Below are 22,893 nucleotides of genomic sequence, written 5' to 3' on the forward strand. Positions count from 1 at the left end.
TCCTGATTTGTTCATTTTGGCCACTCTGACTGGCGTGAGGTGATATCTGGGTGTGGTTTTGATTTGTATTTCCCTGATAAGGAGGGACGCTGAACATCTTTTCATGTGCCTGTTGGCCATCTGGATGTCTTCTTTAGAGAAGTGTCTATTCATGTTTTCTGCCCATTTCTTCACTGGGTTATTTGTTTTTCAGGTGTGGAGTTTGGTGAGCTCTTTATAGATTTTGGATACTAGCCCTTTGTCCAATATGTCATTTGCAAATATCTTTTCCCATTCTGTTGGTTGCCTTTTAGTTTTGTTGGTTGTTTCCTTTGCTGTGCAGAAGTTTTTATCTTCATAAGGTCCCAGTAATTCACTTTTGCTTTTAATTCCCTTGCCTTTGGGGATGTGTCGAGTAAGAGATTGCTACGGCTGAGGTCAGAGAGGTCTTTTCCTGCTTTCTCCTCTAAGGTTTTGATGGTTTCCTGTCTCACATTCAGGTCCTTTATCCATTTTGAGTTTATTTTTGTGAATGGTGTGAGAAAGTGGTCTAGTTTCAACCTTCTGCATGTTGCTGTCCAGTTCTCCCAGCACCATTTGTTAAAGAGACCGTCTTTTTTCCATTGGATGTTCTTTCCTGCTTTGTCAAAGATGAGTTGGCCATACGTTTGTGGGTCTAGTTCTGGGGTTTCTGTTCTATTCCATTGGTCTATGTGTCTGTTTTTGTGCCAATACCATGCTGTCTTGATGATGACAGCTTTGTAGTAGAGGCTAAAGTCTGGGATTGTGATGTCTCCTGCTTTGGTCTTCTTCTTCCAAATTACTTTGGCTATTCGGGGCCTTTTGTGGTTCCATATGAACTTTAGGATTGCTTGTTCTAGTTTCGAGAAGAATGCTGGTACAATTTTGATTGGGATTGTATTGAATGTGTAGATAGCTTTGGGTAGTATTGACATTTTCACAATGTTTATTCTTCCAATCCATGAGCAGGGAATGTCTTTCCATTTCTTTAAATCTTCTTCAATTGGGGCGCCTGGGTGGCGCAGTCAGTTAAGTGTCCGACCTCAGCCAGGTCACGATCTCGCGGTCCGTGAGTTCGAGCCCCGCATCGGGCTCTGGGCTGATGGCTCGGAGCCTGGAGCCTGTTTCCGATTCTGTGTCTCCCTCTCTCTCTGCCCCTCCCCCATTCATGCTCTGTCTCTCTCTGTCCCAAAAATAAATAAAAAACGTTGAAAAAAAATTTAAAAAAAAATCTTCTTCAATTACCTTCATAAGTTTTCTATAGTTTTCAGCATACAGATCTTTTACATCTTTGGTTAGATTTATTCCTAGGTATTTTATGCTTCTTGGTGCAATTGTGAATGGGATCAGTTTCTTTATTTGTCTTTCTGTTGCTTCATTGTTAGTGTATAAGAATGCAACTGATTTCTGTACATTGATTTTGTATCCTGCAACTTTGCTGAATTCATGTATCAGTTCTAGCAGACTTTTGGTGGAGTCTATTGGGTTTTCCATGTATAATATCATGTCATCTGCAAAAAGTGAAAGCTTGACTTCATCTTTGCCAATTTTGATGCCTTTGATTTCCTTTTGTTGTCTGATTGCTGATGCTAGAACTTCCAGCACTATGTTAAACAACAGCGGTGAGAGTGGGCATCCCTGTCGTGTTCCTGATCTCAGGGGAAAAGCTCTCAGTTTTTCACCATTGAGGATGATGTTAGCTGTGGGCTTTTCATAAATGGCTTTTATGATCTTTCAGTATGTTCCTTCTATCCCGACTTTCTCAAGTGTTTTTATTAAGAAAGGTGCTGGATTTTGTCAAAGGCCTTTTCTGCATTGATTGACAGGATCATATGGTTCTTCTTTTTTTTTTGTTAATGTGATGTATCACATTGATTGATTTGCGAATGTTGAACAAGTCCTGCATCCCAGGAATGAATCCCACTTGGTCATGGTGAATAATTCTTTTTATATGCCGTTGAATTCGATTTGCTAGTATCTTATTGAGGACTTTTGCATCCATATTCATCAGGGATATTGGCCTGTAGTTCTCTTTTTTTACTGGGTCTCTGTCTGGTTTAGGAATCAAAGTAATACTGGCTTCATAGAATGAGTCTGGAAGTTTTCCTTCCCCTTCTATTTCTTGGAATAGCTTGAGAAGGATAGGTATTATCTCTGCTTTAAAAGTCTGGTAGAACTCCCCTGGGAAGCCATCTGGTCCTGGACTCTTATTTGTTGGGAGATTTTTGATAACCGATTCAATTTCTTCGCTGGTGATGGGTCTGTTCAAGCTTTCTATTTCCTCCTGATTGAGTTTTGGAAGAGTGTGGGTGTTTAGGAATTTGTCCATTTCTTCCAGGTTGTCCAATTTGTTGGCATAAAATTTTTCATAGTATTCCCTGAGAATTGTTTGTATCTCTGAGGGATTGGTTGTAATAATTCCATTTTCATTCATGATTTTATCTATTTGGGTCATCTCCCTTTTCTTTTTGAGAAGCCTGGCTAGAGGTTTGTCAATTTTGTTTATTTTTTCAAAACACCAACTCTTGGTTTCGTTGATCTGCTCTACAGTTTTTTTAGATTCTATATTGTTTATTTCTGCTCTGATCTTTATTATTTCTCTTCTTCTGCTGGGTTTGGGGTGTCTTTGCTGTTCTGCTTCTATTTCCTTTAGGTGTGCTGTTAGATTTTGTATTTGGGATTTTTCTTGTTTCTTGAGATAGGCCTGGATTGCGATGTATTTTCCTCTCAGGACTGCCTTCGCTGCATCCCTAAGCGTTTGGATTGTTGTATTTTCATTTTCGTTTGTTTCCATATATTTTTTAATTTCTTCTCTAATTGCCTGGTTAACCCAGTCATTCGTTAGTAGGGTGTTCTTTAACCTCCATGCTTTTGGAGGTTTTCCAGACTTTTTCCTGTGGTTGATTTCAAGCTTCATAGCATTGTGGTCTGAATGTATGCATGGTATAATTTCAATTCTTGTAAACTTATGAAGGGCTGTTTTGTGACCCAGTATATGATCTATCTTGGAGAATGTTCCATGTGCACTCGAGAAGAAAGTATATTCTGTTGCTTTGGGATGCAGAGTTCTAAATATATCTGTCAAGTCCATCTGATCCAATGTCTCATTCAGGGCCCTTGTTTCTTTATTGACCGTGTGTCTAGATGATCTATCCATCTCTGTAAGTGAGGTGTTAAAGTCCCCTGCAATTACCACATTCTTATCAATAAGGTTGCTTATGTTTATGAGTAATTGTTTTATATATTTGGGGGCTCCAGTATTCGGTGCATAGACATTTATAATTGTTAGCTCTTCCTGATGGATAGACCCTGTAATTATTATATAATGCCCTTCTTCATCTCTTGTTACAGCCTTTAATTTAAAGTGTAGTTTGTCTGATATAAGTATGGCTACTCCAGCTTTCTTTTGGCTTCCAGTAGCATGATCAATAGTTCTCCATCCCCTCACTCTCAATCTAAAGGTGTCCTCAGGTCTAAAATGAGTCTCTTGTAGACAGCAAATAGATGGGTCTTGTTTTTTTATCCATTCTGATACCCTATGTCTTTTGGTTGGCGCATTTAATCCATTTACATTCAGTGTTATTATAGAAAGATACGGGTTTAGAGTCATTGTGATGTCTGTATGTTTTATGCTTGTAGTGATGTCTCTGGTACTTTGTCTCACAGGGTCCCCCTTAGGATCTCTTGTAGGGCTGGTTTAGTGGTGACAAATTCCTTCAGTTTTTGTTTGGGAAGACCTTTATCTCTCCTTCTATTCTAAATGACAGACTTGCTGGATAAAGGATTCTCAGCTGCATATTTTTTCTGTTTAGCACACTGAAGATCTCGTGCCAATTCTTTCTGGCCTGCCAAGTTTGAAAAGAGATCAGTCACGAGTCTTATAGGTCTCCCTTTATATGTGAGGGCACGTTTATCCCTTGGTGCTTTCAGAATTTTCTCTTTATCCTTGTATTTTGCTAGTTTCACTATGATATGTCGTGCAGAAGATCGATTCAAGTTACGTCTGAAGTGAGTTCTCTGTGCCTCTTGGATTTCAATGCCTTTTTCCTTCCCCAGTTCAGGGAAGTTCTCAGCTATAATTTCTTCAAGTACCCCTTCAGCACCTTTCCCTCTCTCTTCCTCCTCTGGGATACCAATTATGCGTAGATTATTTCTTTTTAGTGTATCACTTAGTTCTCTAATTGTCCCCTCATACTCCTGGATTTTTTTTATCTCTCTTTTTCTCAGCTTCCTCTTTTTCCATAACTTTATCTTCTAGTTCACCTATTCTCTTCTCTGCCTCTTCAATCCGAGCTGTCGTCGTTTCCATTTTGTTATGCATTTCGTTTAAAGCGCTTTTCAGCTCCTCGTGACTGTTCCTTAGTCCCTTGATCTCTGTAGCAAGAGATTCTCTGCTATCCCCTATACTGTTTTCAAGCCCAGCGATTAATTTTATGACTGTTATTCTAAATTCACTTTCTGTTATATTATTTAAATCCTTTTTGATCAGTTCATTAGCTGTTGTTATTCCTGGAGATTCTTCTGAGGGGAATTCTTCCGCTTGGTCATTTCGATAGTCGTTGGAGTGGTGAGGACCTGCAGGGCACTCACCTGTGCTGTGGTGTATAACTGGAGTTAGTGGGCGGGGCCGCAGTCAGACTTGATGTCTGCCCCCAGCCCACCACTGGGGCCACAGTCAGACTGGTGTGTGCCTTCTCTTCCCCTCTCCTAGGGGTGGGATTCACTGTGGGTAGGCGTGGCCCGTCTGGGCTACTTGCACTCTGCCAGGCTTGTGATGCTGGGGATCTGGCGTATTAGCTGGGGTCAGTAGGCAAGATGCACGGGGGCAGGAGGGGCAGGCTTACCTCACTTCTTAGATGATCCACTTCAGGAGGGGCCCTGTGGCAGTGGGAGGGAGTCAGATCAGCTGCCGGAGGTTTGGCTCCGCAGAAGCACAGAGTTGGGTGTTTGCGCGGAGCAAGTTCCCTGGCAGGAACTGGTTCCCTTTGGGATTTTGGCTGGGGGATGGGCGGGGGAGATGGCGCTGGCGAGCGCCTTTGTTCCCCACCAAACTGAGCTCTGTCGTCAGGGGGCTCAGCAGCTCTCCCTCCCTTTGTCCTCACGGCTTCCCGCTTTCCAAGCAGAGCTGTTAACTTATGACCTCCCAGACGCTAAGTCGCGCTTGCTGTGGAACACAGTCCGTCAGGCCCCTCCTCTTTTGCCAGCCAGACTCGGGGGCTCTGCTTGGCCAGCGAGCCACCCCTCCACCCTGGCTCCCTCCCGCCAGTCCGTGGAGTGCGCACCGCCTCGCCGCCCTTCCTACCCTCTTCTGTGGGCCTCTCGTCCGCGCTTGGCTCCGGAGACTCCGTTCTGCTAATCCTCTGGTGGTTTTCTGGGTTATTTAGGCAGGTGTAGGTGGAATCTAAGTGATCAGCAGGACGCGTGGTGAGCCCAGCTTCCTCCTATGCCACCATCTTCCCTCTCTCCTCGCCAAAATAATTTCATTGAAACGAGGATTATTTTCAGTTCCCCATATAGGGCGATCTGGAGAGGAGAGCTTGATCCAGCGAGACCAGATAGAATGTTCTAACAAAACCTCCAGAGTAATTAACAGGCGTTATCTACCCAAGGAATGGAACAAATAGGAAGTTCAGGTTCTAAGGAGCTGCCTTGTTTGTGCCAGTGGCCCCATGCTAGCTCTTTATTAATTGCACCACCTGGGTTGCTGATAGCGAACTGAGCTTTGGAACATTTCAGGCCTGGCATGGAATGCAGTTTTTACACAAGTGTCTTGTGGTTCAGAAATCTGATTTCACAGCTTATATTCTGTTAGATGAAAGTGTTTACGGTGTGTCTGGAGCTGGAGTCAGTTCCTGCGGGTGCCCAAGAGCAGGGGCCTCCTCTCTCCTCTCATTAATTTGCTGATGCCTAACTGCACTGATGCAGCGGTGAGATACCGGGGAGAGCGCTAGTTCTATCTTTTAAATCTTACTTTGAAACTCCCTCTTTGACCCATAGATTAGTTAAAAGTATGTTCTTTAATTTCCAGATTTTCAGAGATTTTCCTGTTGTTTTCTGTTACTGAATTATAGTTTGATTTACTTAAGGTCAGAGAACTTATTCTGTATGACTTCAGTTCTTTAATATTTGTTGAAAAATTTTTTATGCCCTAGGTTTATGGTCCATTTTGTTGAATATTCCATGGGCTTAATGTAATATGATTTTCCCACCGTTTTATAACACTAATGCTACTTGCAAATAGAAATTGTTTATACTTAGGCCAAGCAATAACTTGTGAAACTGAAATACTGCTGGTTTTTTGTGTTTGTAATTTGATATAGAAGGTGGAGGATGTTGCAGAAGTTTTAGGAAAATAGTATGCTTGACCTTGTGTTTCTGAAACTCCTGTGCTTCCAGAATCCCCTGGGAGCATTCCCACATTATGAGGGGGAAATCTGGATGCATACTTAGACCTGTGGGCTTTCTAAAAGCAGAGTCAACATTGTGGCATCCTAGGATCTACTGTAGGAGTCCACTCTAGGGGTAGAATTTGCCTTAGGTGAGGACTGAGAAGTTATTTAAGTCTGGGGTAGAGCTGTTTTCCCAGAACCTTAGGGGTCTGATGGGTCCTGCTGTTGCCATCTGCACCCCTCCTCACTAAGAGAGAGTTGGTCTTGGGGTGACCTGCAGATCTTCTCATCTGCCCTCCCTCTCTGCTGCTGCCAGCTACTCTCCTTATGCATTATGCCCTCCTTGACCCCTCTTGGCCTGCTCTACTGTAGCTGTGTCATACTTTGCACTTTCTATTGTGCCATCTAGTTCATTAATTATGTGAGTTGTGTGTTATCTGCAATTTTGTTCTGTACTGATTCCTGGTGCCTCATACAGAACTTGGCACAGAGTAAGTGCTCAATAAATATTTATGAAACAAGAATGTTCCCAGAGTGTCTTTAGATATTTGACCAGGTACTGAGGTCCTACTCTGCGTCTAGTCTAACCTGGCTCTTGGGAGTGGGAGCACCATCCACCTCTGACCCATGAATGAATGACTGTCTGGCAATGAAGCATCAGGTAGGGTTCCCTTTGGCCTTTTAATAGCTTCATGAGATTAAATAATTTCAGGAAGTTCTCTAGGTTATTTAAACTTCTTGTCCTATAGATAATCCTGTTTGGCACTTTCTTAACTGAAGATATGGGGTTGTATTTCTCATCCTTGTAAAGTAGTTCTTGGTAAAGCTCCAAAGAACAAAATTGGATCAATCTTTCTAATTCTTGAACTTTGCATATTTAATAGGGTTTCTGGAGATTTCCCAATGCAGCATTCTAAAAATTCCATTATCACAGTGAAGGCTTCTGTGCCCTTATACTATATGAAATCATATTGAAACAGTGTGACAGGGTCTTAATGACAAATATTTCACAATATAAAGGAAATAATACTTTTCCCCTATGTGCCCCCCATTTAATATCTGGAATTATGTTTTAGGAAGAATTGCTGCCACGGGTTCCTTTCTGTTGGAAACAAGGAGGTTTTTCTTTCCTTTTCACTCACTTTATCTAATGTGATAAAGGCAAAATGATGTAGCCTTTGTGTGAGATCATGTGTCATTGCCCTGGGTCCTTTAATTTAGAAGCTCATAAAGCATTTGGTTTAAAAATTAACTGTGAAATGAAATTCAAAATAGATGAATAGAGAACACCTCTAGTCTTCCAGGGGGCCTCTACTTTAATCTCCAGAAATGGGAGGTGCATTTGGAGAGAGGTGAGATGCTATATTTCACAATGCAATGTACATACCCCAGTGCCATTTTCCAGTGGAAGCCTCCAAGTCAAGCCTTCCTAATTTTTGTTATTGTATTTTGCAAGGCTGAAATTTAAATTATAGCTGTGGCTAATGGCTCTGCCCCCTAATTCATTTCCCTTTGTCTGCAAGTCTTTTCTTATTGCTGAGATGTTACTATTGTGATTCACAGAACATATTGCTTCTAGTAGCATCTGGCAGACTTTGTCTAGCAGGCTCCATTACCTTGTTCCAGAGATGCCTTTCTTTTTCTTCTTTGAAGTCAGAGACTTCAGAACTGCAAGAGAGCTGGTGGATTATGTAATACAATTCCTTTACTTAACAGAAAAATATGCTGAATTTCAAATACACTTTTGTAATTGAAAGAGTTGGATGGGGCATGAATCTTCTAACTATACTTGGCCATGCTGTCTACATTTCTTCTGATAAGATCACAACTTGATATTTCAAGGGTTTTCAAAGCAATTCATTAGAAAAATATCCGGTATTTTGTAGATTTGTCTTGAAGGAAGTGTCCCAGCACTCCTGAAGGTTGTTACCCATGCCCTTGACTGTTCCTGGACATGCAGTCTGTGAACTGAATTATCTGTTTTGAAGCTAGATCAAGTTAAGAGGTATGCGTGTGTGGACGGGGGTTGGGGAGGATAATAGTGCATAAAGAAGGGCCACAGTGGGACCTGAGAGCTTTAACTTCAAAGAAAATAGTGATGCTATTGATACCTAGCAGAGCTAATGTGTGAAAAGGCAAGCACAGCTCTGAAAATTCTGTGTTAATAGGACCTCCACCATAATCTCATGAAATGGGCTTTATTATTATACCCACTTTATAGGTGAGTAAATTGAAGCTCAGGGAAGTTAAATTGCTTGCTAAAAGTCCCTGAACTGGTAAAGGTGAAGTAGGGGCTCAACCCTTGCTTCTACCTAGGCTGCATCACTTGTCAAGGAGCAGGGAAATGTCTGAAGCCAGAATTGCAAAAGCTAGACAAAGAGTGAACAAATGTCTGTTATGGCATACCATGGTCCAGCTTTGTGTTTGCAAATGTTATATTATTTAATTCCAAAAACATGTGGTAGTCCAGAACCTGTGAATATATGACCTTATAAGGCAGAAGAAATTTGCAGATGTGATTAAGTTAAGGGCCTTGGGAGAGTATATTGGATTATCCAGGTGGGCCCAATTCCTTGAAAGTGGAGAACCTTTCCCAGCTGTGGGTAGGAGACATAATTATGGAATAAGGGTCATAGAAAGGTGATGTGATTACTTTTTATCCACTGTTGATAGCTTTGAGAATTGAAAAGATGGGCATTGGTTCTGGAATATGGATAGCCTCTAGAAACTGGAAGAGCTGAGGAGATGGATTCTTCCTAGAGCCCTCAGAAGGAATGCTGTCCTGCTGACTGTATGTTGGGTTTCTGACTTATCAAAGTAAAAGTCTGTGCTTTTTTAAGCCACCTACTTTGTGACAGCAGCCCTAGGTAACTAACATAGGAGGTTCCCATGAGGGAGGTGTTACATTCCTGTTTTATAGCTGGAGAAACCATGCAGAAGACAACTTGATACAGATCTCAGCTGTGGTAAGTGGGAAAGGCAGGACTGAACTCATCTTCTTCCATGACCACCTACGTCCTCTTAGGAGGGAGAGTGGAAGTATCAAAGGTTGCCACATGGTTGCTGAGCTTCATTACATAACTGAGAATCGGGGCCTCAGCTTAGCTGCCTCGTCTCAAACATGTGGGTGGTGCAAGGAGCTGATTGCCCTTGTGTATATGCAAGAAGAAATCAGAAGTTGATAGGTGGGGGCTTGCCTTTTCTCCCAGTTTTATGATTAATCAAAAGACCTGGCTGCTATGAGCTGGAGGCATCAATTGGGAGGACATTTGGGGCAAGTGTGTGTGTGTGTGTGTGTGAGTCAGAGTGTGAGGAGGGTGTAGAATGTGTGTGTGTGCAAGTGTGAGATGGTTGATGCTGCATGAGTGTGCAAGATTATAGATGTGTGTGAGTGTAAAACTCAGTGGATGTGTGAGTGCAAGATTGTGTGTGTCTGTGTGTGCTTGTTAGTGTGAGTGTGATTTTGTGTGTGCACGTGCATGAATATGAAACTGAATATGTGTTGAATGTATGCATAAGATAGATCCCAGTGCTACTTTGTCTTCATGTCACTGGATTACCTCTGGCACCACAATTGGGCTGCTCTGAGGCAGGGGTGGAGAGTCTGACCTATTGCCCACACCTGGCAGTTTGGAGAATTGATTCCCTGGAGGCCTGGGTGCCCTCAGGATTAGAAGCAGACAAGTCCTGACCACAGGGGAGTGTCCACACCCAAGTCCTGGCCTGAGCTTCAGTTTGCATGTCTCCCCACATGATCTCCTTTAGGAGATGGGGCTCAGGCTCAGGGTGCAGGAGGCACTGCCATGCCCCCTCAGCAAGGGCACATCACACTGAGGACAGGGATAGGCTTATATCCTTTCCTTTACCACTTGAGACCTCCCAGGGTGTGGACCTGATCTAGCACTGGGGATGGATGGGAACCACAAGGGGCAGGTGGCATCAGGGCACATCTACTGGGGACAGGGAGAGTGATGGGAGCAGTGGGATATTTCTTTCTCCCATCTGTTTTGCTTCTATGGTCTAGCTTGGGCAAGTCTCTTGATAGTACAGTACAGTTTCATTGTTCTTGAAAGTTATTTTATTTGCTGACAATGTGTTATTATTTTTTTTACAAATGGAAAACAAATATTTTGTTTTAAAATCTTTGCTACATGTCATTATTTTTGTCACTGTAAAGCTCAGCACAGATGCCAGCAGTACAGAAATGGCCAACAAGAAAAAAAAATAAAACCCTGAAGGAAAATCAGAAACAAAACCCCCAGAGCCTCGTCTCCCTCCCCTCTCCTTCCCCAAAAGCCCTATAATAACTGTACAATATTATAGTCCTGATCACATTTAAAAACAATTATTAAAAACAAGGATTCCATTGGAAGCTCAACTTTTTGGATTCTTGAACTGTGATATAAATATATATGTATATGGTATGTGTGCACATAGAATAAAAAAAAATCTCCTTTTCACCTCCACTACCTGGCACCAGACTGGAGACAAAAGGGAGAGAAACCCAGTAATGATGTTCTCTCAGCCTCTCTAAGGCCATCTATGCCCCTCAGTCTCCTATGGCTATGTTTAATATGTCTTCTCCTTATTAATTCAGTCTTGCACTTAAGATACTGGCCTGAGCCAATTAAAAAAAAAACGGCTGCTACACATGACTGTTACCTGAGAAATGTACAGAGAGAGAGTAATAACCTGTATCTGCATTTATATGGCTATAGTTAACTCTGTGACCCTGTTAGAATGGGAGTCCAGGCCCCATCTATCACATGGATTCATACCCTTGTATCATAAAGCAAAATCCAATCTTAAGATTGGAGGGAGCAAAGAGGAAGAACTATAGGTCCAAAACAGACCCAAGTCTCAGTTTCTAGTCAGACTGAACTGGGAACGGGATGAAGGAGGCTACTTTGCAAGACTTGGTTTAAACTCCAGCAGTGAAGATTTCCCTGGGACTGCTAATCCAAGAAGTTGAGTTTCCATGCAGAAATAACCTCTACAGAACACACATCATCTGTGATTCTCACAGAAAAATGCAGCAAGTATGGCCAAGTATGGGGTTTTAAAAGGGGGTTATCTTCATACCCTAAACATCTGTAATGTTTGCAGATATTCTCTATAAGGTGAGAGCACCAAAAGCAGGAATGACCCAGCTTTACTACTAAATATGTTCGATGAGAGACAAGCCATATCAAAAGACTTTATATATCTGCTTAGAGTTGCATATTGGCTGGGGATAGATGTAAGTGCAGCAAAGATGTTTGTTTAAATACTCTTTGGCTGCAATACTAATTGGAAAATACATAGAAGATTTAACTCCTTAGGACTCTTCGAAAATTACATGGAAAAACAAAGATAAAATCTGAGACAAATTCTGCATAACTCCCTAATAAGAAGAAAAAGATAGAGAAACACACATGTGCATGCACGTACACACACACACACACACACACACACACACACACACACACTCTTCTCCCTCTCTCACTTCCTCACTCACTAGGCAGCAGAAAGAGCCTATGCTCACTTCCTAAAGCCATACAGGTATATGTAACCTACCATGTTTCATGATCTTCAAATAGGAGGACATTTCTCCTCTCCCCAACCTTATTCACAATTTCTTTCCCAAAACAAGCCACAGTATCCAAGGCAAATAGTGGATGAACGGATGTTAGTTTCTCTAACCTGCCTATTGACCCTAGCAAAAATCATTTCTGCAGAAATCTCTGGTCAGGAGGTGTAAGGAAAGGCATTCTTAACTTCACCCAGCCTTAGTTTTTCAAAGATCCCCAAAGCCTTCATGATTCACCCCATTTCTTCTCAGAGGCAGGAGGGCAAGGAAAGGCCAGAAGGGGAAGGGGTACACATTAGGGGTGAGGGAAATGATGGGAGAGGGACTTTTATTTTCTTTACAGAAACATTTGCTTTTTAAAAACAAACAGTGACTTTCCTCCCCCACCCCTTATCCTCACCCCAATAGTTCTATCTGAAAAGGAGGGAAACATAGTTAGGTCAGGAAATTCTTCATTGTTGTAGCTGTTGCTCTGGTCTCCCAGCATGGACAGAATCTCCTGGAAGACCTCAGGCGGGCCAGGTTGCCATGCTGATAGCTGTTGCTCTCTAGAACTTGAGCGATGCTGAGGCTGCTGGCCCTGTTCCTGTGGCCAGACTTACACCCTCTGCTGTCTGTGTCTGGAATTGTCCTGTAGTCTGTCCAGTCTCAGGAGCAAAGTTGGATCCATGATTGGTGAGACTAGGGGAGGCAGCAGCACCAGGTGATGCAGTTGAAGCACCAGGGAGGGACATGGGGCTGAAGGAGGACGGAGTCTGAAAGCTTCCCATACCAAACTGGGAAGAATGAGTCTTGGCTGTAGCCCGAGTAGCCACCTGCTGGGCAGAGAAGTCTGGGCGGGTGCTAGGGTCCAAGTTGGGGTTCCTTGGGGTGAGTTGGAGTGGTGGGAAATCTGGGCCAACATCTGCCCTGCAGAAGCTGATGGCTGGATGATGGTTACAGGAGAGGCCAGACCACTATTTCTGAAATTCTCTGCCGGCCGGGGGTGGGGGTAGGAGGGAATGTGTTGTCCTGTGAGAATAGCTGTTGGATGGCAGGGACAGTGCTGGAGGAGATGCCTTTACTCTGATCTGCACTGATGTTGGAGTAGATTTCTGAAAATCTTGGATCTCTATCCTTGGCAAACAGACCATCTGACTTCTCAAGGGGCTTACTGTGTTTTGGCCCTGTGGTTGTTACAGGCTGAACAGAAACCTGGGAATGATTGTAGCCAGCCAGTCCATCGCTTCCTGATACCACATCCAATTCTGTTTGCTGTTGATGCTTCCTGGATGCCAACTGCCCTGAGCCCATCTCTAAGGGTAAATTAGCCATGGGACCTACCTGTGGTCTCTGGATTGTGTTGGACAGTGTAGGCCTTGGTTGATGGCTGGAGTTCTTCACATTGGTGTTGGTACAGATGATGTACTCAATTTCATCTGAGTAAGTGTTCTGGAAAGTAAAGGAGCTGGTTCTCATCCAGAGCCATTCCCGGTTCTTAGACCAGAACCGGAACATGACAGACAGCACTTGGCCTTTTAACTTCACCACTTGTTACAAGCTGTCTCTTAGAAGCTGTTGGTCTTCAGGATGAGAGAATTCTACAATATTCTTTCCTAAGAGTTCCTGTGGTTGGTAGCCAACAGTAGCCACACAGCGGTGTTCCACAAAAGTGAATATCCCCTCAATGTTGTGCCGTGAGATGAACTCTGTCGGTTGACAAATGTTACTCGTGTCTGTACAGTTGGGAGAACTGGTTACCTGTAGTCTGCCAATGGCCACTAGGCAAAATTTGCTCCCCTGGCCAGCCTCTGGATCATCATCTGGGAGGGAGACACCTGCTGGGGGCCAGGCCTTGATATAGCCTGTTCAGTGGACCACCACAAAATGAGGTTCCCCATTCTTCACAGAGCCAAGTCCTGCATCTGTTCCTCACAAAGCTCAGTCTATTCATGGAGACTGGGTCCACAGAGCTATTGCTGCACCTTCTACGGCAAATAAATGATCTCCTTGAGCCCATACACATCTTCATGGAAGACTGTTGGCCTTCCTTTTTCACTGTTCCAGTCTTCAGGTCTGGAAGGATATGCCCTGTCAGGTCATTTTCTGAAGTGGAAAGCTGATCATGAAGTTTGTCCACATCATCTGGATGCACCTGATCATAGGGTATGCTACCAAACCATTCAGACTGGTTCAAAACAGGGGTCACTGAGTCAGAGATGTAAACTACCTGACCTATCTCACATGAGACAATAAACAGAAAGCCATCCGCTGCCTCCAAGATCAAAGGTTTGAGTTCCTGATCAGTGAGGAACGAAGGCTTGTAGGTGCCATCAGTGGATGTATTCCCAGTTCCTCACAAGGAATTCATGTGAGAGACTGCCATGGGTAAGATGGTTAGCTTGTCTGGTTTTTGAGCCAGGGCACTACAGGTAGGCACCATGTCTGACAGTTCTGTGATGTAGGCTGTCATCTTGTTCCGTTGCCCCTGTTCAATTTCACTGTGATTTTTCCTGGTGAGTCTCTCTTTATCTGCAGAGCTCTGCTCATCATCCAACCTGGCAAGTCACTCCTTATCATTAGACATCTGATCATCATCACACCTCAAAAATTTACCTTCTCCATCATCATCAAAATCCAACCCTGGTCACCACTTAATAGCCCTGTGGACAATGGCTCCTCCACCTTGAATCCCAGCCCCAGGGTTTCCTGAGGCAATGGCTGGACCCAGTGATGATACATCTGATGTCATTTCTGGGTAGCTCAGTTGGTTAAGCATCCGACTTTTGATCTCAGCTCAGGTCTTTTTTTTTTTTTTTTTTTTAATTTTTTTTTTTCAACGTTTATTTATTTTTGGGACAGAGAGAGACAGAGCATGAACGGGGGAGGGGCAGAGAGAGAGGGAGACACAGAATCGGAAACAGGCTCCAGGCTCTGAGCCATCAGCCCAGAGCCCGACGCGGGGCTCGAACTCACGGACCGCGAGATCGTGACCTGGCTGAAGTCGGACGCTTAACCGACTGCGCCACCCAGGCGCCCCTCTTTTTTTTTTTTTTTTTAATTTTTTTTTTTTCAACGTTTATTTATTTTTGGGACAGAGAGAGACAGAGCATGAACGGGGGAGGGGCAGAGAGAGAGGGAGACACAGAATCGGAAACAGGCTCCAGGCTCCGAGCCATCAGCCCAGAGCCCGGCAGCTCAGGTCTTGATCTCACAGCTGTGAGTTCAAGCCCCACGTTGGGCTCTGCACTGGTTGTGAAGTTGGGGTTAGCAGCAGCCGCTGCCTTGGCCGCAGATGCCACTACCTATGCACCGCCCCCCCAGTGGGAGGAGCCACCACCACCGAACTGGAGGAAGGGGGAGGGGAGAGCCACTCCCCAAACGCGGTACCCTACAGCCACCACCGCTACCACGGAATCCAAGATTGACAATGTGTTATTTAAAAGATTCTCTTTTGGTATTCTACAGAACCCTTCCCTCTTTTCCTCATTTCTTCCTTTCTCCTTCCTTCCTGTCTGCCTGCCTGCCTGCCAGCCTGCCACTTTTAGAGCACTGGAGGTCTGGAATGCACAGATTTCTAAAAATTTCTAAATTGACACATAACATCGTGTAAATTTAAAGGGTACAACATCTTGACTTGTACATTTGTATATTGCAGTATGATTACCACTGTAGTTTAACCAACATTTCTATCACAGTTACATAATTATCAATTCTTTTATGTGGTGAGAATAATTAAATCTGGTCTCTTAGCAACTTTGAAGTTTATGATACAGTACTGTTGACTATAATCACTATGCTGTACATTAATTAGATCTCCAGAACTTGCCCTCTGGTTGCAAGTTTGTACCCTCAAACATCTCCCCAATTGCCCGCTCCCCACCTCCCCCCGTCCCTGGTAACCACCATTTTGCTCTGTTTCTATGTTTGGCTATTTTAGATTCTACATATAGGTAAGTTCATACAGTAATTTGCCTTTCTCCATCTGACTTATTTCATTAGCATAATGCCCTCAAGGTCCATCCTATTGTCACAAATAGCAGGATTTCCTTTTTCTCACGGCTGGATAATATTCCATTACACACACACACACACACACACACACACACACGCACGCACACACACACCATATCTTCTTTATCCATTGATGGACAATTAGGTTGTTTCAATATTTTGGCTATTGTGAATAATGCTACAATGAACATGGGGGTGTGAATATCTTTTTTGAGTCCTGTTTTTATTTCATTTGGAAGTAAAGGAAACAGACATACCTAATGTGGTATTTTCATCCTGTGGTGAAAATAATTTCCATTTGATGATATGTGACCATAGAGCAGTCATTTTGGAAGAATGTTAAAAGGAAGTTGTGGGAAACTTCAAACAACATGTTTTTCTAAACTCTATTTCAATTTTTAGGATATAGTCACATGAAAAAATAGTGTTTGGTAACATCCTAATTCCCTAAATGGATCTGTGGAATTGTAGCCACCTATTGTGATTCTCCAAAGCCAGCAGAGTTAACAACTGGCATATTTCTTTTACTGTGGTAGCTAAGCTTCTGTAGTTTCTTAGCAGAAATGTTTGTAGTATGCAATAGGAATTTGTACCTTATGAACTTAGCCCTGAAAATTCAGTGACACAATTATTCTTATTTTCCTTTTTGAGGAGAAACCTAATCTGTCCTCCTAGGCAACAGAGGATCAATTGGTGACTGGATATGTTTTGTATGATTGAGGACTGCTGCAGATGACACCTTTAAGCTCCAGGATCTATAATTTTGTGTAACATAAGTCATGCCAGAAAATTAACTCAGTATTATGTGGGTAATACCTAGAAAGAAAATATATGATTTGTTCATATGCATTCTCCTTAGGTCACACAGTACATGAGGGGCCTTTCAAAGGGAATATATCATATAAAAACCAGTAATGGTAAAATATCAGCAAGAACAAACAGCCAGGACTGACAAAATACACATAAGGGCAAAAAAAAAAAAAAAAAAAAGTGGGCATTGGAGGCAGGGTACTAGGGCACAGTAGATTGCTTCCATCTGCTCACATGCTATCTTCCAAAGCAGAGTGAGGGCCTGGGGTCGGGTGATGTTTGGGAGCATATAACACAATCCACCCCAGTCCATCCACTGGTCACAATGGTTGCCTCTGCACCCAAATATACAACCTCCCTACAAGATGCACTAAAGCTGTCACCCTATTCAGCCTCCTGGTCCAATCTGGGAGCTACAACCTTTGAGTAGGAATTCTCTGCCTCTCATTCACACTATGAACCAGTGTAAGATGGGGATGCCACACAACCCACTTCTCACCCTGGGAGGGCACTGTGAGGAAGCACACAGGCTTACAGGGAACCTACACAGGTGGCATCAACTAATAGCCTCCCATTCCAGCATCCACCTCACACCTCAAGCCCGCATGTTCCAACATCTAAGTCTTACCTCACAACCCCCTGTTCCAGGATCCACCTCACATCTGCCAGTCCCTGTTCTAGCATTCACATCTCACCACACAGCGTCCCATACCAGTATTCCCTCTCACCTCATAGCCCTCTGTTCCAGCTTCCATTTCTCACCTCACAGCTCCATGTTCCAGCTTCTACCTCTCACCTGACCAGCCCCTGTTCTAGCATCTGTTTCTCGCCTCACAGCCCAGTGTTCCAACATCCACCTCTCACCTCACAGCCCTGTGTTCCAGTTTCCACTCCTCACCTCACAGCCCCATGTTCCAGCATCCACCTCTCACCTCCCAGGCCTCTATATTCCAACATTCACCTCTAACCTCACAGCCTCATGTTCCAGAATCTTCATCTCACCTCACAGTCCCATGTCCAGAATTCATTTCTCCCCTCACAGCTTCTATGTTTTAGTATCTGCCTCACCCCTGTGTCCAAACCTCCAAGCTCATTAGGTACATTTTTGGCTTCTTGTTTGTCAGAGGTGACCCTCTTATTAAATATTTTCTATCGTATCAGTTGAGTTGCGATTTTCCCTCACCTTGTATATTAGTATTTTTTATGGACTACTGACCAGTCTATAAAGCCTTGCTACCTATTTTAGGTTTTAGGTTTTTGTATCTGGAGTGTCATACTTTGGGGCCAATTTCCAAATTAGTCAGCATTTTCTATGTCCACAGCCATCCAAACATCCCAGTGACTTAACCTGTTGCTTTCTGCTTTGCTGGGATCTGATGACAGGACTGTTGCCTGCACAGAAACCTCTGAAGCTCTGCTCAGATTGGCATTTGTTATTCTGTTCTGAATAATAGTAATTCTAGATAGGCACACTTTTGGTTTCATGGAGGAAAACCTTATTAATAATAAGGGAAAGCAAATATAAGGAATTAAACAATTATGGTAAACATAAAGAGGGAGAGAAGTACAGAGAAGAGCAAAGAAGGCTCATACATCAAATTGGGTACTCACAACATCCAACCTTCTGTCTGGGGAAGCCCCTCAAAGAACAGCCCAGGTGGAGTCTTGATTGAGGGTGCTGGGTGGAGCATCCTCCCCTCAGGTGAGACTTCCAACTAACTATTCCCGCCAAGGCAATATGTATACTACCCATGTGTTGTTTATGGTTAGTCATTAAGTTTGCCTTAGTGCATACCCAAGCGAGCTGGGGCTAGGACACTTTTCTCTGTTTCTTTTATCATATCTCACAATCTTTGGAGTCTATACATCTGCATATTTCTCTTCCCTCCCTGATCCATTCCAGGGGGTCAGCCTGGTCTGGCTCAAGGAGGTGATGCATGTTAATCCCTCTTGGCATCAGGAACAGAAGGGCCAGTTCTGATCCTAAGGCAAGATATGGAGTACAAACCAACTAAGCCCTCCATGATTGTGTATGTGTGGCTCTGGGCAGAAATGCATGACAAATCACACAAACAACTTCTATACGGAACACATGCCTACTTGTGTGGCCTCAGTGGACTAGCAGGACTAGACATTGGCTCCCAGATAACCTGCAGCCACTCCCAGGGTACATGTTATTTTGCCTGTTCTTTCTGGTTGCCTCTTGAGAGGGAAAGCCCAGTAGCAATTAGGTTTTGGAAACATTGCAGAAAGGTATATGTGTATGGATGTTTAACCAGCATTTTCCATGCCTATTGTTATCACAGGGTTTTATGTTGAGCTAGGATTATCAACACATCAAGGAACTCAGGATCTTTGGAACACACTTAACATTCCATCTGTTTTCCATGTCATGTGAGACTCAGTAGAGAAATGGTTGAAAGTGCTGCTAGTGAGAAGGGAGTCTGGTGGTGGCATGTAGGGTGAGAGGTTGTAGCTTTGGTGCCAAGTGCCTAAGGATCATTCAAGCCCAATGTAGTCAGTCTGAGGATAGGGTTAGGCTGAAGACAGAGAACACTGATTCAAAGTGAGGATAATGTTTAGATTCCAAGGCACTGGTTCTAATGAAAACCTGGGTCATTTGATAGTGTTCACTTTCTGTGTGTGTCTCTCTCTATTCTTTGCTCCCTCTCTCTTATCTTTTTCTTCTCATTCTTCTTCCTCTTTTCTTCCTTCTTGCACTAGTGTAAGGCTACATTGTCATAATAGCAGAATATGTAGTATTTTTTTATGTAACAAAATAACTGGAATAACTGAATATAATTGATTTAAGCCCTTAACTATATCATAAGGAATGCAATTAAAGTAGAACTTTATTATCACCCATGCAATCTACTTCATAAGACATTGAAAGTGGTTACCCACATTAACAGAGGTTCTGTGATTGGCATGACACCTGTCAAGGTGGTTGGAACCTACATTGCCCAGAATAGTTTATAAACATTTTGAAACAACTTTGCCTGTATTATTTGTAAAAATAATAGTTAAAAAGGCATTGCATCGGGGTGCCTGGGTGGCGCAGTCGGTTAAGCGTCCGACTTCAGCCAGGTCACGATCTCACGGTCTGTGAGTTTGAGCCCCGCGTCAGGCTCTGGGCTGATGGCTCAGAGCCTGGAGCCTGTTTCCGATTCTGTGTCTCCCTCTCTCTCTGCCCCTCCCCCGTTCATGCTCTGTCTCTCTCTGTCCCAAAAATAAATAAACGTTGAAAAAAAATTTTAAAAAAAGGCATTGCATCACGTAAAAGTGATCTCTGTGAGCACTGTTGAGAAAACTTGCATTTCAATGTGGATTTTGAGCTTAATTTTAGATTTCTGTAGTATATCACACATAACAGACAAAATATAGAGATATATTCTTGCTTGTGAGAGCTGTTTCTAAGTGATTTGCAATCTCTGAGCAGAATGCATTTAGGTGCAGACTTCATGAAATTATGTACAGTGCTTTAATTTATTATCTTTCATGAAGATTTCAGTGATTTTATTTTTTTTTATTTATTTTTTTTTTTTTTATATGTTTTGTTTTTTTTTTTTATATATGAAATTTATTGTCAAATTGGTTTCCATACAACACCCAGTGCTCATCCCAAAAGGTGCCCTCCTCAGTACCCATCACCCACCCTCTCCTCCCTCCCACCCCCCATCAACCCTTAGTTTGTTCTCAGTTTTCAACAGTCTCTTATGTTTTGGCTCTCTCCCACTCTAACCTCTTTTTTTTTTTTTTTTTTTTTTTTGTTCCCCTCCCCCATGGGTTTCTCTTAAGTTTCTCAGGATCCACATAAGAGTGAAACCATATGGTATCTGTCTTTCTCTGTATGGCTTATTTCACTTAGCATCACACTCTCCAGTTCCATCCACGTTGCTACAAAAGGCCATATTTCATTTTTTCTCATTGCCACGTAGTACTCCATTGTGTATATAAACCACAATTTCTTTATCCATATACACAATGGATTTCAGTGATTTTAAAGTCAAGTGCATTAAAAACCATTTTTGACCAATTAGAAAAATGTTCTATGTATTGCTTTTCCCAAAACTAGAAAAAAACAAGACAAATGAAACCTGCCTTGGAATGGTAGTGAGAAGGAAAAGAACTTTGCATCTTGGCAACCTGCCTCATTATATTAAACAAGAGTCAGGGAAATTAACATACACCCAAATAGGCTGCTTAGAACTTACTTAAGGCTCCATGCTGTTTTGAAGTTTGTTGATCTGCAACATTTTCCTTTAATTCGTTCTTGCTGTTCTTTACTCTTTCTCACACACACACATAGAAAGCAAAAACAAAAAAAAAGATGTACATTTTTTGGGCAAGTAGTTAGTTTGTTTTAAATGAAAAATGATGAAATTAAACCCAGACCCCTCCTGAGCATGACCCAATTGCCTGGCCCTGACTGCTGGCACATCCTCTCCTTTCCATCTGCCTCTGACACTGCAAAAGGGGTTGCCTTTTGGCCCTGGACGCCTATTCAGGCCTGAATCTTCCTCTTTCTCTGGGTGTCTTGTGTCCTGACTGTGTCATACCTTTTAGGCCTCTCTGTCCCAGGACCTCAATCACTCTGTTTACTAAATACTCATTTCTTGTTTACAGGGACTGGGCATACCAGTCTATGTATTTACTGAGTCCTCAATGCCAGGTGACCAGTGAATGCACTGTTGTTGCTGTGCTATTTTTCAATTAAAATGAGCATCGTGTGAATGCTCCTTATATTTTGATGGCATTAATTTCAACGTTCCAGATTTAGGAAGATATTGCCATGGAATTCTGGAATGAGAAGGGTCTTTGGGGTCATCAGATTTGACCCCAAATATTCTTATTCTTTCTTTCTTTATTTTTTTACTGTAAGTGCTATGCTGAATAGGATCCTAAGTTCTATCCTCGATTTAAATTTTGCAATGACTTGGAGGAGAGAAGCAATGACTTTTTTAAATTAAAGTTTTAATTTTGACCTAACTACATATTCACATATAGTTGAAACAAAGAAATACAGTGATTTCCTGCACTCTTTATCCACTTTCTCTCAAGGGTAATGTTTTGCAAATTGTGGGGGTGGGAAAAATTTCCCTTCTTCCCTCCTATGTGCTTTGTCTGGTCTGGGAACCCTAAAGTTTCCCAGAGCCAATTCCAAAACGGTCTCCCCCTAGCATCAGGCAATTCTCAGATACCAGCAGGGTGTCTGAGAACTTAACTCAATTTATGACAGTATCTACTCAGTGCTAGCATATCAGATTCCACAGGTTAAGTGTTCCATGCCCAACCCCAACTTCAGAAACCAGTCATAAGCCCCTGGCTTCTGACCAACTTGCAACAAATTAGAGATTCCAAAAATCTCCTCCTTAGGTTTGATTAACTTGCTAGAGTGGCTCACAGAATTCAGGGAAACACTTATTTTTATTAGCTTATTAAAGAATGTGAAGAGATACATTGGGCAAGGTACCCAACAAAAGAGTTTCTGTTCTTATGGAGCATGGGGCCCAGCTTGGTGGCATGTGGAAGTGTTTTGGTTCCCCAAGCATGGAAGATCTCTGAAAACAAGGACCAAAAAGCTATCATTTTGTGTTTTTATCGAGGCTTCATTACATAGTCATGATTAAATAAGTCATTGGCCATTGGCCGATTCAGCCCCTCTCTAGAGGTTGGGGAGTGGGGCTAACAGTTTTAATTCTCTAATCACATGGTTTGTCCTCCTGGCAACCAGCCACTGCCCTTGGATGGGGTCCAAAAGTCAACTTCATTAATGACACGACACCCATTTCATTCCTCCCTCCCTCCCTCCCTCCCTCCCTCCCTCCCTCCCTCCCTCCCTTCCTTCCTTCCTTCCTTCCTTCCTCCCTCCCTCCCTCCCTCCCTCCCTTCCTCCCTTCCTTCCTTCCTTCCTTCCTTCCTTCCTTCCTTCCTTCCTTCCTTCCTTCCTTTTTCCTTCCTTCCCATTTAAATTTTTTGTTTAAATTCCAGTTAGTTAACATACAGAGTAATATTATTTTCAGGTGTACAATATAGTGATTCAACACTTCCATACAACACCTGGTGCTCATCACAACAAATGCACTCCTTTTTTATTTTAAGTTTTTATTTAAATTCTGGTTACTTAACATA

The 22,893-nt window shown here is 42.8% G+C and overlaps 1 protein-coding gene and 1 pseudogene across 1 annotated transcript in view; one reads left to right on the forward strand and one right to left on the reverse strand.

Annotated features, from left to right (window-relative positions):
* The window catches only part of OCA2 (OCA2 melanosomal transmembrane protein), a 559,846-nt gene that overhangs the window by 150,029 nt on the left and 386,924 nt on the right, over positions 1-22,893 (forward strand). The gene's annotated exons all lie outside the window — the stretch shown is intronic.
* Positions 11,707-14,691, reverse strand: LOC112855017 (aryl hydrocarbon receptor nuclear translocator pseudogene; annotated as a pseudogene).

The sequence above is a fragment of the Puma concolor genome, chromosome B3 (genome assembly GCF_028749965.1).
Source record: "Puma concolor isolate L17-30 chromosome B3, mPumCon1.1.hap2, whole genome shotgun sequence".
Lineage (NCBI taxonomy): Eukaryota > Metazoa > Chordata > Mammalia > Carnivora > Felidae > Puma > Puma concolor.